This window comes from Bombina bombina, chromosome 3 (genome assembly GCF_027579735.1).
Source record: "Bombina bombina isolate aBomBom1 chromosome 3, aBomBom1.pri, whole genome shotgun sequence".
Lineage (NCBI taxonomy): Eukaryota > Metazoa > Chordata > Amphibia > Anura > Bombinatoridae > Bombina > Bombina bombina.
Genome location: NC_069501.1, coordinates 750,905,087 through 750,920,249, shown reverse-complemented (window position 1 = coordinate 750,920,249; position 15,163 = coordinate 750,905,087). Strand labels below are relative to the sequence as shown.

The 15,163-nt window shown below is 35.1% G+C and overlaps 1 protein-coding gene across 1 annotated transcript in view; it reads right to left on the bottom strand.

The window, feature by feature from the left end:
* DMD (dystrophin) overlaps nt 1–15,163 on the bottom strand; it is a 4,487,195-nt gene that overhangs the window by 4,147,842 nt on the left and 324,190 nt on the right. The window lies entirely within an intron of this gene.

Genomic DNA, 15,163 nt, shown 5'->3' with positions numbered 1-15,163 from the left:
ATAATAAGCACTTTTACACTAATAAAAAATAGCTAAATAAAAAAAACCAACAAACACACATGCCTACTGTATCCATTATGCTACCGTTCAAATCAATTAAAGAGACATGTAAACATAGTTCTATGGTTTGGAAACCGATTAACTGCACATATCACCATATTAGCATAACTAAACACTATCAAAAGGGATCAATCAACATACAGGCACTTTAATAATTAATGTAATCAATAGGGATGGGCGAATGTTTCTAAACATTCAAAATTTAAAACAAATTCTTATACATTTGTTCGTTTGAATCGAATTTTGAATGTTCACAACATTCTAACATTCGATTTTCGAATTTTTCGATTACATTCAAAAATATTTGTTTTAATAATAGAATGATTGGCTTTGTATTATATTCAATATTCAAATTCAATATCTATATTTCACATTCGATTTCAAAATGTAATATTGGTAATCGACTCTAATATGTCAAATTTGATTTTGTTATGTAATATTCAAATTCGATTTTAATTTCAAAATAGTATTTCTAAGCTACAGTTTTCTTTTGTAATGTAATATTCAAATTCAAATTAGTTTTTATAATTCAGTTATCTTATAAATATTAGAATTATTTAACATTCAAATTTAAATATTCAAATTAACTTATTCCCTCCCATATGTAAATGTTATAGTTGTAGTTGTTAAAATGTCATCTGACAGGTTTAGTTTTGGAGAAAAGGGACATACTGGTTTGGTGGTCGTGTTGGAATATTTTGATACTGATTTTTTCTATATGCTACTATTATTTATCTATTTGCTCCTGTGGCATCTTTTATCTTTTATTTTTGTGTGGACACAACTGTGGAGGTTGGACTGCACACCATGAGAAGACGCATTTTCTATCTTCATCTTCAATTAATTTCATATATTTTTGGAGAGGTAATATGCGGTCTATTATTAGGTGGCTACCTGCTTTTACTTTGTGCATTTATTTAATTGTTTTTTTTTCTAAGAATTTAATTTGAAAAATGATTCATCTATATATTCATTGTAATTTTTTTAAGTCTATTCTACATTAGTGTTTCTTAACCAGAAGTGGCCCTAACAGGCCATATTTTCATGATGTCTTGACTAGAGCACTTGTAAAATTATCAGTACCTATGGTGAGAGCCAGGTTAGTTACCATGGTTACTTTTATGTACATTCGAAATCGAAAGTGACATTCGAAAACTGTAAATAACATTTGAAGATAGAATTTTTAAGAATATTCGTTCTTATCAACGGTAATAACATTTGTTCTAACATTCAAATTCGAAAATTTACACATTCGCCCATACCTAGTAATCAATAAACCCTGATATCACAATTTTTTTGCCTTTAATTCTGTCCAGAAGCTTTTGGTGATTGTGATCAATGAAAAAAAACACACTGATATTACTAACCAATGTTTAAAAATCGCTATCTGCCAAAACCAAGAGCAAGATTTTGATCAACCCCATAATTATGTATAAGCAATAGTGCTATAATTACATTTTCTAACACATTCGAGATTTTGTTCTTACTGAAAACACACAAATATTTGGGGAACTTATGCTTAGCAAACACATGTTATCCTGTCAATGTATATGTTTTAAACACAAAAAGAACCTGGAAATATATATATATATATATATATAAATATATATATATATATATACATATCAAGCTTGCTTAAGCTTGTAAATTTATGACCAAACAAGCACACAAAAACCTGCAAATGTGTCTATTAAAGCCTGTTATCCTACATATATGTGGCCATGCTCACAAACATATACTGATCAAACTCACAATTCCATCAACACAAAAAGTAAAAAGAATTTTGCAATAAACAATGCAGCTTTATTTTCTCAAATTAGTATATTGTTTTATGTCTGTTTGTTTTTCACTGATTTCCCTGTCTTAAGACCACCGCTCCTTAACTCGTCCGCCACCTCTGAGTCCATCAGCACATTTATAATTTGCCCGCATAGTATTGCCTCTGTTTGCACCGTGTGCAGATAAGGAAAGAGACTGGGGAAGCCTGCCCACTTATCTTCCCTTATAGGGACTTTGCACACTAGTTTTTCTTTACATAAATGTTTTGTAGATGATCCATTTACATAGCCCACCTGGGAGTGTTTTTGGAACAATATATAGTTTTGCTTATTTTTGGATAACATTGTGCTGATTTTTCAACTCCTAACCAAGTCCAAAAGTATCAGATGTAAACTGAAGTCTACAAATTCCTGCTTTCTCCTGTTTGTGTAATATGTATTTTTATATGTATGGGATGGGGGGGGGGTCTGCCATTCCTGCTTTCTTACCCTTTTCAATGAGTGTCCCAGCCTAACCTCACCAGCAGTGCTAAACTAGAAGCTTCTAAGTACGTTTTTAAAAGGTTTTTTACTGGATTTTTAGATCAGTATCTGTGCATTTTCTTCTTTATAGTAGTGTCTATTGCATGCAGATATATGAAAATGTATGTATAATGTACCTTTAAAGGGATACTAAACCCAATTTGTTTCTTTGATTATTCAGATAGAGCATGCAATTTTAAGCAACTTTCTGATTTTCTTTTTCTTTCAAATTTTCTTCGTTCTTTTGCTATCTTTATTTAAAAAATCAGGAATTTAAAGCTTAGGAGCCAGCCCATTTTAGGTGCAGCACCCTGGATAGTGTTTGCTTATTGGTGGCTACATTTAGCAAACCAATAAACATGCATAACCCAGGTTCTCAACCAAAAATGGGCCAGCTCTTAAACGTTACATTTATGCTTTTTAAATAAAGATAGCAAGAGAACAAAAAAATTGATAATAGGAGTAAATTTGAAAGTTGCTTAAAATGGCAAGCTCAATCTAAATCATTACAGATAAAAATTGGGTTTCCCTTTAAGGTTATTTAGCACTGATTCAGCTTAGTTACTCGGTAATAATTTATTTAGCAGATTTTTAAACAAACATATATATATATATTCCTAATTTCCATATAATAGCAAAGTATAAATAGATATTTATTTATACACAATAATATTTACACCTAAATTATCTAGTATGCCCACTGCTATTACATAGGGGCCGATTTATCAAATGTGTAGCGGACATGATCCACTGTAGCGATCATGTCTGCCAGACATCGATAAATACCGACAGCATACGCTTTGGTGCTAGCAGGGGTGTCAATCAACCCAATCTTATGAGATCGGGCGAATTGATGTCCGCAGCCTCAGATTATCAGGGGGGAAACAAAAACTCACAAAAAATTAGCTAAAACTATTAACCCAATCCTACCTGGCAGAAAGTGCAACAAGTATAAAATAAATAATGAATGTATATTGCAATAATGTTTAATTTTTAATAATGAAACATTTTATACATTGTAGAATCGTTGAATTTAATTGTCATTTATAGTAAAATGACCATGGAAATTCCTTTCACTATTTTAAAATGTACATCTTGCTTCCCCTACCAAGCGGGTTTAGAGCATAGTACAGACTTAAAAAAACAGCAACACATTGTAATTACAAGATATTTATTTTTTCTTGCTGTAGAATAACCTGCAATTGTTTTTCAATAGCTAAACTTCTCCAACCACTTGCCTTATTTGATTGAGCCTAATTGAATTGGAACAACCAATAGGATGAAAGCTCGATTCTATTGGCTGATTGCAACAGCCAATAGGATTTTTTCACCTTTAATTCCTATTGGTTGATATAAATCTTTTAGCCAATAGGAATGTAAGGGAAGCCATCTTGGATGACGTCACTTAAAGGGAAACTTCATTTTACAGCGACCATCGTAAGAAGAGGATGCTCCACGCCGGATGTCTTGAAGATGGACATGCTCCACACTGGATGGAGGAATATAGAGTATGCTGTCTGGATGAAGACTTCTTGCCATCTGGATGAGGACTTCGCCGGCTGGATGAAGATGGAAGAGGCCGCCCGGATGAAGACTTCTTGCCACCTGGGTGATTACTTCACCGGCTGGATGAGGATGGATGTCCGGACTTCGAAAACTGTAAGTGGATCGTCAGGGGGTTAGTGTTAGGTTTTTTAAGGGTTTTGTGGGTGGGTTTTTTTTTGAGTTTAGGGTTTGGGCAATGTAAAAGAGCTAAATGCCCTTTTAAGGGCAATGCTCATCTAAATGCCCTTTTCAGGGCAATGGTTAGCTTAGGTTTATTTAGATAGGTTTTTATTTGGCGGGTTGGTTGGTTGGGTGGTGGGTTTTACTGTTGGGGGGTGTTTGTATTTTTTTTTACAGGTAAAAGAGCCGATTTCTTTGGGGCAATGCCCCACAAAAGGCCCTTTTAAGGGCCATTGGCAGTTTAGTGTAGGCTAAATAAAAATGTGGTTTTTTATTTTTTGTAATTTAGTGTTTATTTATTTTTTTTGTAATTTAGAAAATTGTATTTTAACAATTGTATTAATTTTATTTTATTGTAATGTTAGTTTTTAGTGTAAGCAGGTTAGGTTTTATTTTTCAGGTAACTTTGTATTTATTTTAACTAGGTAGTTATTAAATAGTTAATAACTATTTACTAACTATTCTACCTAGTTAAAACAAATACAAACTTACCTGTGAAATAAAAATAAAACCTAAGATAGCTACAATCTAACTATTAGTTATATTGTAGCTAGCTTAGGTTTTATTTTACAGGTAACAATTAGTTTTAAATAGGAATTATTTAGTTAATAATTGTAAGGTTTATTTAGATTTATTTTAATTATATTTAAGTTAGGGCTAGGGACTTAGGCTTATGGTTACGTTAGGGTTATGCTTAGGGTTACGTTAGGGTTAGGTTTAGGGGTTAATATATTTATTTAGTGTTAGTGATGTTGGAGGCCAGAGATTTAGGGGTTAATAAATTTAGTATAGTGTCTGCGACATTGGGGGCGGCAGATTAGGAGTTAATAACTATAATGCAGGTGGCAGCGATGTTAAGGGCAGTAGATTAGGGGTTAATAAATTTTATGTAGGTTGCAGCGATGTCGAGGGCAGCAGATTAGGGGTGTTTAGATGTAGTGTTTATGTTAGGGTGTTAGGTTTAAACATAACTTTTTCTTTCCTCATAGACATCAATGGGGCTGCGTTACGGAGCTTTTTGTTTCCGCGATGGCAGGTGTTAGGCTTTATTTTGCTGGCTCTCCCCATTTATGTCTATGGGGAAATCGTGCACGAGCACGTAAAAGCAGGGCTTGATTTTGGTGCGGTATGGAGCTCAACGCAACAATATCGCCCATGCAAGCCTGCGTTTTTAAAACCTGTAATAGCAGCGCTATAGGGAGGTGAAATAACGCAGAAAATGTTGCGGTCATTAATTTCCCTATAGTGCTCAAAACTCATAATCTAGCTGTAAGTTTATATTAATATATTTTTTACCTCTGTGGTTACCTTTCATCTAAGTCTATGCAGACTGCCCCCTTGTTTTAGTTCTTTTGACAGACTTGCATTTTAGCCAATCATTGCTGACTCATAAATAACTGTGCGGGCGTGAGCACAATGTTATCTATATGGCACACATGAACTCTTGCTGTCTAGATGTGAAAAACTGTTAAAATGCGCTCAGAAATGTGGAGGCCTTAAAGGGCTTAGCTATTAACATAAAAGCTAGGTTTAGCTTTAAACAAAGAATACCAAGAGACCAAAACAAATTTGATGATAAAAGTAAATTGAAAAGTTGTTTAAAATTGCATGCCCTACCTGAATCATGAAAGTTTAATTTTTACTAGACTGTCCCTTTAAGTGCTCTAACATAACAAAACATGCAAAATCAGGTAAGAAACCCAAGTATGTTTAAATGCTTACAAGACAATTTATTTCTATATATAGCTCTTTTGCAAAGTGGTTAGACATTAACCATTTTTTTGCCTTGCTTTTTTTTATTTTATTTTTTTTGTTAAAGGGACAGATAGGGCATGTAATTTTAAACAACTTTCCCATTTACTTATATCACCAATTTTGCTTTGTTCTCTTGGTATTCTTAGTTGAAAGCTAAACCTAGGAGGTTCATATGCTAATTTCTTAGACCTTGAAGGCCACCTCCAATCTAAATGCATTTTGATAGTTTTTCACCACTAGAGGGCATTAGTTCACGTATTTCATATAGATAACATTGAGCTCATGCACGTAAATTTACCATGGAGACAGCTCTGATTGGCTAAAATGAAAGTCTGTCAAAAGAACTGAAATAAGGGAGCAGTCTGCTGAGGCTTAGATAGAAGGCAATTACAGAGGTAAAATGTGTATAATTATAACTGTGTTGGTTATGCAAAACTAGGAAATTGGTAATTAAGGGATTATCTATCTTTTTAAAAAACAACAATTCTGGTGTTGACTGTCCCTTTAATGTAATTTTAAAATTTGTAATCAGATGCAAAAAATGTTCCTGTGCTTCAAATTAACACTTTTTAATTTTATTCAGCAAGTTGGTTGTGTGAAAGCTTTTTCATATTAAGGGCCAAACATTTACTGCACAAACATTTACTCCCAAGCGATATCTGTTTTTTGCACTTGTTTGTGGGCAGGTTAAATTGCGCTCGTACTATGAATTAAAAGAAAAGCAATTCAAGCTAGCACTCGTTGGGTTAGCGCATAATCAGAGCTGTGGTTAAAGGGACAGTCAAATCCAAACATGTTATTGTTTAAAAAGATAGATCCCTTTATTACTCATTCTCCAGTTTTGCACAGCCACCACGGTTATATTAATATATGTTTCACCTCTGTGATTACCTTGTATCTAAGACTCTTCTGACAGCCCTCTAATCACACAAATGTTTATTTATTATCTTTTGAATTGCATTTTAGCCAGTTAGTGCTGTGTTTGCACTGTGTGCAGATAAAGAAAGAGACTGGGGAAGCCTGCCCTTCCCTTAAAGGGACATTGCACACTAGATTTTTCTTTACATATATATATATATATATATATATATATATATATATATATATATATATATATGTGTGTGTGTGTGTGTGTGTGTGTGTGTGTGTGCATTGGAGCCCTTTGCAGTTAAAGAGACACTAAACCAACATTTTTCCTTTCATTATTCAGATAGAGCATGCAATTTTAACCCCTTAATGACTGGACCATTTTTCAATTTTCTTACCCTTAATGACAATGTCTATTTTTACATTTCTGTAGTGTTTGTGTTTAGCTGTAATTTTCCTCTTACTCATTTACTGTACCCACACATATTATATACAATTTTTCTCGCCATTAAATGGACTTTCTAAAGATAAAGATATAAGATCATCATATCTTAAAATTTACTATTAAAAAAAATATAAAATGAGGAAAAAATTTAAAAAACACACTTTTTCTAACTTTGACCCCCAAAATCTGTCACACATCTACAACCACCAAAAAACACCCATTCTAAATAGTTTCTAAATTTTGTACTGAGTTTAGAAATACCCAATGTTTACATGTTCTTTGCTTTTTTTGCAAGTTATAGGGCAAAAAATACAAGTAGCCCTTTGCCATTTCCAAACCATTTTTTTTTCAAAATTAGCGCTAGTTACATTGGAACACTGATATCTTTCAGGAATCCCTGAATATCCCTTGACATGTATATATTTTTATTTAGATGACATCCCAAAGTATTGATCTAGGCCCATTTTGGTATATTTCATGCCACCATTTCACTGCCAAATGCGATCAAATAAAAAAAATTGTTGACTTTTTCACAATTTTTTTCACAAACTTTAGGTTTCTCGCTGAATTTATTTACAAACACCGTGTGCAATTATGGCATAAATGGTTGTAAATACTTCTCTGGGATCCCCTTTGTTCAGAAATAGCAGACATATATGGCTTTGGCATTGCTTTTTGTTAATAGAAGGCCGCTAAATGCCGCTGCACACCACACATGTATTATGCCCAGCAGTGAAGGGGTTAATTAGGGAGCTTGTAGGGAGCTTTTAGGTTTAATTTTAGGTTTAGTGTAGTAGACAACCCAAATTATTGATCTAGGCCCATTTTGATATATCTCATGCCACCATTTCACCGCCAAATACGATCAAATAAAAAAAAAATGTTAAATTTTTCACAATTTTAGGTTTCTCACTGAAATTATTTACAAACAGCTTGTGCAATTATGGCACAAATGGTTGTAAATGCTTCTCTAGGATCCCCTTTGTTCAGAAATAGCAGATATATATGGCTTTAGCGTTGCTTTTTGGTAATAATAAGGCCGTTAAATGCTGCTGCGCACCACACTTGTAATATGCCAAGCAGTTAAGGGGTTAATTAGGAAGCTTGTAGGGTTAATTTTTAGCTTTAGTGTAGAGATCATCCTCCCACCTGACACATCCCACCCCCTGATCCCCCCTGACCCCCCCCTCAAACAGCTCTCTTCCCTCCCCCACCTCACAATTGTCACCGCCATCTTAAGTACTGGCAGAAAGTCTACCAGTACTGAAATAAAAAGCATTTATTATTTTTTTTTTTTTATACAGTCTGCAGTGATGGATCCCTACTTACCCCACAACCTCCCCGATCCCCCCATACATCTCTAACCCTCCCCCTTTACCTATTTGCTGCCATCTTGGGTACTGGCAGCTGTCTGCCAGTACCCAATTTGCCCCAAAAAATTGTTTTTTTTTTTACTTTTTTATATTAAACATTTGTTTTCTGTAGTGTAGCTGGCCCCCATCAATAATCTACATCCCTCCCCCTCCCAGATCCCTTACTAAACAACGGAGATCCCCCCTTCAAATGCATATGTCTTTTTTTTTTTTTTTTTTTTTCACTTGAGTTTATATATTTTGCATACATTTCGCTTCCAGCACTTCAAACAACAGAGGATGAGCCAGGTACGTCAATTGTAATTAAGGGGAGTTTTTTCTATGACGTACCTGGAACGTCCTCTGTCATTAAGGGGTTAAGCAACTTTCTAATTTACTCCTATTATCAATTTTTCTTTGTTCTCTTGCTATTTTTATTTAAAAAGCAGGAATGTAAAGCTTAAGAGCTGGCCCATTTTTGGTTGAGAACCTGGGTTATGCTTGCTTATTGGTGGCTAACTGTAGCCACCAATAATCAAGCGCTATCCATGGTGCTGAGCCTAAAATGGGCTAGCTCCTAAGCTTTAAATTCCTACTTTTTAAATAAAGATAGCAAGAGAACAAAGAATAATTGATAGCAGGAGTAAATTTGAAAGTTGCTTAAAATTGCATGCTCTAAATGAATCATTAAAGGTGCTGTAAACTTACAAACTAATGTTATATAATTCTGCATATAGTGCAGAATTGTATAACATTAGCTTACTTGCACATTTAAACATTAAATTATTTCAGATAAATTATATCTAAAACCTCCTTTTACCAGAACACCGTTCCTTGCTCTACTGAGCTGGTCTGGTTTTTACACAGCGCATCGCAGCAACACTGTGTGCCCGGTCGCGCCATTAAAATTAATGTAGCTTGCTCCCACTACTAGACCAGAGCTAGAGCGAGCTACATTCCTTTTAATTGCGTGACCGGGTACAGAGTGTTCCCGCGTTGCACTGTGTAAAAAACAGACCCGCTTAGTAGAGCAAGGAGCGGCGTTCTAAATAGAGTCTCTTAAACCTATAATCACTTATAGGGTGACCAGATGTCCTGTTTTAAACATGATTGTCCCATTTTTAATCATGACTATGTTTTTATTTTTTTTTATATATGCGCAACGCTTATACTGGTTTAATTTTTATCTCCATTACAGAGCTTTGATATGCAATATCTGCAGTATTTAGCATTTCTGCAGCCTGAGAACTCCAAGTGTAAAAGGAGGTGGGAGACGTCTACATGCCTTTTTGATAGTGTCTGATTGGAAGTGGGGGGGGGGGGGCACCTTGTGAGCAAAGAGAGCGTTAAGCAGCAGAAACAGAGATGATCTGCAGTAAGACAACAACTGAACATCAGGGAGCAGCTAAACAGAGAGAGTTAAAAAGGAGAGGCAAGGCTAAATAGCAGAGAAAGTTAATCAGTAGATCAAATACTCTGTGAGTTTATGGTTAAAAACTGCTAATGCATTTCAAAGTTAAGTGATATCTGTGAATACTATATTTACATTTCCAGATGTATTAGGGTTTTTAATATAGGTAGAAGAAACACCTTTATAAATATAAAATAAAAGGGTCATACATAGATGGCGTCTTCTGCCTACCAACCTAAACAATCACCAGTAATGACTGGTAGGAATTACAGTAGATTATGCCTGGTATATTGTTATATGTATGTTTTCAGTCAGTAGTTGAACTACTCAACAGAGGGCCATGGTGCACATTTTTTAGGGGGGCCACCAAAAGGTAACTCAGTTGTAAGCAACATTAATAATATGCATACTGCTCTGTATAATTATTTTGAGGGTGGATAGATAGATAGATAGATAGAAGTTGTTAGTTAATAACAGTGGTATACAGCCTATAACTACAAGATCTGTACCGTCACCTGAAAGTCAGTAGTGGGTTTTACGTTACAAAACTGTGCCATAAAACTCATAACTAAAGTGTCACAAAGTACACTAACACCAATAAACTACCTATTAACCCCTAAACCGAGGACATCCCGCATTGCAAACAATAAAATAAACTTATTAACCCCTAATCTGCCTCTCCGGACATCGCCGCCACTATAATAAACATATTAACCCATAAACCGCCACATTATTAACCCCTAATCTGCTGCCCCCAATGTCATTGCCACCTACATACACTTATTAACCCCTAATCTGCTGCCCCCAAAATCGCCGCCACCTAACTACACTTATTAACCCCTAATCTGCTGCCCCCAATGCCTCGCCACTATACTAAAGTTATTAACCCATAAACCTAACCCTAAATTTAACCCTAACGTAACCCTAATCCTAACACCCACTGACTTTAACATAATTAAAATAATCCCAAAGTTTGTATTTATTTTAACTAGGTAGACTAGTTAGTAAATAGTTATTAACTATTTACTAGCTACCTAGTTAAAATAAATACAAAGTTACCTGTAAAATAAAACCTAACCTGTTTTACACTAAAACCTAACATTACACTAAAATTAAATAAATTAAATTAACAAAATACATTTATCTAAATTACAAAAAATAAAAAAGAAATGATCACATATTTAAACTAATTACACCTAATCTAAAAGCCCTATCAAAATAAAAAAGCCCCCCCAAAATAAAAAAAAACCCACAGCCTACACTAAACTGCCAATGGCCCTTAAAAGGGCTTTTTGCAGGGCATTGCCCCAAAGAAATCAGCTCTTTTACCTGTAAAAGAAAAAATACAAACAACCCCCCAACAGTAAAACCCACCACCCACACAACCAACCCCCCCCCAAAAAAAACCTCCTACCTAAAAAACCTAAGCTCCCCATTGCCCTGAAAAGGGCATTTGGATGGGCATTGCCCTTAAAAGGGCATTTAGCTCTTCTACGTTGCCCAAAGTCCATAATCTAAAAATAAAACCCACCCAATAAACCCTTAAAAAACCTAACACTAACCCCCGAAGATCCACTTACAGTTTTTGAAGACCGGACATCCATCCTTATCCAGCCGGGAGAAGTCTTCATCCAAGTGGCAAGAAGTCCTCAACGAAGCCAGGAGAAGTCTTTATCCAAGCGTCAAGAAGTTGTCCTCCAGGCGAGCAGAAGTCTTCATCCAGATGGCATCTCTATCTTCATCCTTCCGACGTGGGTCGGCTCCATCTTCAAGACATCCGGTGCAGAGCATCCTCTTCTTTCGATGGCTCTTGAAGAATGAAGTTTCCTTTAAATGACATCATCCAAGATGGCGTCCCTTGAATTCCGATTGGCTGATAGAATTCTATCATCCAATCGGAATTCAAGGGACACCATCTTAATTATATTGTAGCAGCTTAGTATTTAGTCTTAAATAGGTATTATTTAGGTAATAATAGTAATTTGTATTTAGATTTATTTTAATTATATTAAAGTTAGGGGTGTTAGGGTTAGGGTTAGACTTAGGGTTAGGTTTAGGGGTTAACATATTTATTTAGTGTTAGTGATGTGGGAGGCCAGAGGTTTAGGGGTTAAGAATTTTAGTTAAGTGGCGGCAGTGACATTGGGGGTGGCAGATTAGGGGTTAATAAGTGTAATGTAGGTGTCGGCGATGTCAGGGGCAACAGATTAGGGGTGTTTAGACTTGGGGTTTATGTTAGGGTGTTAGGTTTAAACATACATTTTCTTTTCCCATAGGAATCAATGGGGCTGCGTTACGGAGCTTTACGCTCTGTTATTGCAGGTGTTAGGCTTTTTTTAGCTGGCTCTCCCCATTGATCTCTATGGGAAAATCGTGCACGAGCACGTAAAACCAGTTCAAAGCACCTCTGGTATTTGTGTGTGGTATGGAGCTAAACGCTGCCATATTGCCGGCAAACGCAGGTTTTTGGAAAACCTGTAATAGCAGCGCTATTAAAGGTGAGCGGTGGAAATAACTTGCAAATTATTATCGAGCCACTCATAACGCAAAACTCGTAATCTGGCCGCATATTATTTATTGTAGCATCAAATTGAACATAAGTTGTATTGCTAGAGCTGTAATGCTATTTGCTATATAATAGTGCATGTGAGCACAACAATATATAAATGAGATGTACACTATTAATAAAAACAATACCAAAAATCCAGTTTTATTTTGAATATATGATTTTCAGAATGCCATTTAAATATTTTTACAATAGATTTTCCCCTTAGTATGTACCATGGAGATTTGTTTTTCAAAGAAAAGGTTGAGAAACAGGTTGGAACCCAGATGTTAGTGCTATTACCCACATTTCTCCCAGTTTACTAATAAATCAATAAAACAGTATTCCAAAGGGGAGATATGTAAGATAGTTTCGTAAGAAATATATCCTTACACTAAATATCATCGCTATCTTATTATAATGTTTACATTTCAGCAACTTCTATTGCAGCTTAGAGATCATAGTCATAGATATGATTGTATTCATGAGTCTATTTTTTGTTAATACGCAATTCAGTAAATCAAACAGCTACATATAACTGTATCGTGAATTTAAGTTGTTATGGTAACCAGTATCCATAGACTGTAAAATAAATGTCGTCTTGTTTTATTTTTGTTCAGTGTATATATACTTATAAATTGTGTATATAAGAGAGAGAGAGAAATATATATATATATATATATATATATATATATATATATATAGAGAGAGAGAGAGAGAGAGAGAGAGAGAGCAGCAATACCAATAGGTACTAGAATCAAAAAGCTTAAGATAATTTGCATATCTTACCCAGAATCCTATGGTGCATTGGTAACCATGTATACAGAATACTTCTGGGGAAAAACAAGCAGGGATAGTACCAGATGTGCTATTATCTATCAATCAATCAATCAATCAATCAATCTATCTATAATTTATATAGTGAGCACAAAGACTAAGGGGTAACTTTATCATAGTGTGAGCGGACATTATACAATGTAGCATATCATGTCCGCTGCACATCAATAAATGCCGACAGCATATGCTGTAAGCATTAATCATTGCACCAACAGTTCTTGTAAACTGCTGGTGCAATGCTGTCCCCTGCAGATTTGAGCCCATTCGGCCGCTAGCAGGGGGTGTCAATCAACCCAATTGTTTTTCGATTTCTGTCCGTGGCCTCAGAGCAGACAGACAAGTTATGGAGCAGCGTTCTGAAGGCTCGCGCGGAAACAGGGGCTTGATAATTCGGCCCCTATAGGTGGCTTCAGCATAGGGGCAATGAGATGCTTAACACAAATTAATTAAAGCATTTTTAAATGATTCACTGCCGAGGGCAAGGCTATACATGATGATGTCACCATGTGTCACTATTAGATGGTGATAATTGTAAAGGACCTCTGTTGCATTATTTACTGTCTAGAAAGTGGATAGTAGAAAGTACCTCTCAGACATGTCCTCCTTGATGGTAAGTAAAGGAGAGGATGCACCTGAACCATCATCTTAGCAAAATGATTTATCATTTCATCTAAGTTGCGAATAAAGGAAAAGAAAATATACATTTGTTACACCCACTAATACTGAAAACCTGGAGATTAGATCATTTTTTTATTATGGGCAAAGATAGTGGTAGATTTAAGTTGAAAAATGAAATATATATGTGTTTAACTAAGTATAAATACATTATTATAGCATGTGGTGGTACCCACATTATAAGAAAATGTCTGTAAAACCAGATCCCATGCAAAAAAAACATTGCAAATGCAAAAAAAATAAAAAATAAATCTCCTTTGTCTAAAAACACATGCGGCACACTCAAAGCCTGAGACAGCACAGCTGAACCTCACTTTATGTAGTTTATTTAGCTGGTACATTCTGATTATGTGACTTTAAAAGGTGAAGGGGTGATGTAAATATGATGAATAAAGCTAATTTTAGTTAAAGGGGCATGAAAGCCAGAATGTTTCTTTTATGAATAAGCATGTCATTTAAACAACTCTCCAATTTACTTCTTTCATCAAATTTGCTTCATTCACTTGGTATCCTTTGTCAAAGGAGCAACAATGCACTACTGGGAGCTAGCTGAACACAAAGCATGAGCCAATGAAAATAGACTTATATTTACAGTCACCAATCAGCAAATGACTCCCAGTAGTGCATTGCTGCTCCTAATCTTACCTATACATGCTTTTTATCAAAAGATACAAAACAAAGTCAATTTGATACTAGAAGTACATTGAAAAGTTGTTTAAAATTCCGCTTTCTATTTGAATCATGGAAGTATAATTTTACTTTACTGACCCTTTATTAAAGTGAATCATTTTTGTATTATTATTTGGTAAAGTAAGTGGTCCATATGTGGATGATAACCATTTTAGCAATCTTTAGGCTAGATTACGAGTTTTGCGTTAGGCTTCAAAAGCAGTGTTAGCCGGTCCTAACGCTGCTTTTTAACGCCCGCAGGTATTACGAGTCTTGCAGGTACAGGTATACCGCTCACTTTTTTGGCAAGACTTGGAAATAAACATCTTTATACATACCTGATGAAACGGCCAGTGAGCATTATCGGCCGAGAAACGCGTTGTATTTAGCTCCAAATAAATTCCCTTTTAATTATTTTTACCCAGCATTTTTTCCGCTGACTTCCTTTATCCGTACTGGAGATTTTAAATATATTTTTTAGTTATTTGTTTTTACTCTGCTACTAACAAATCTGAATAACAA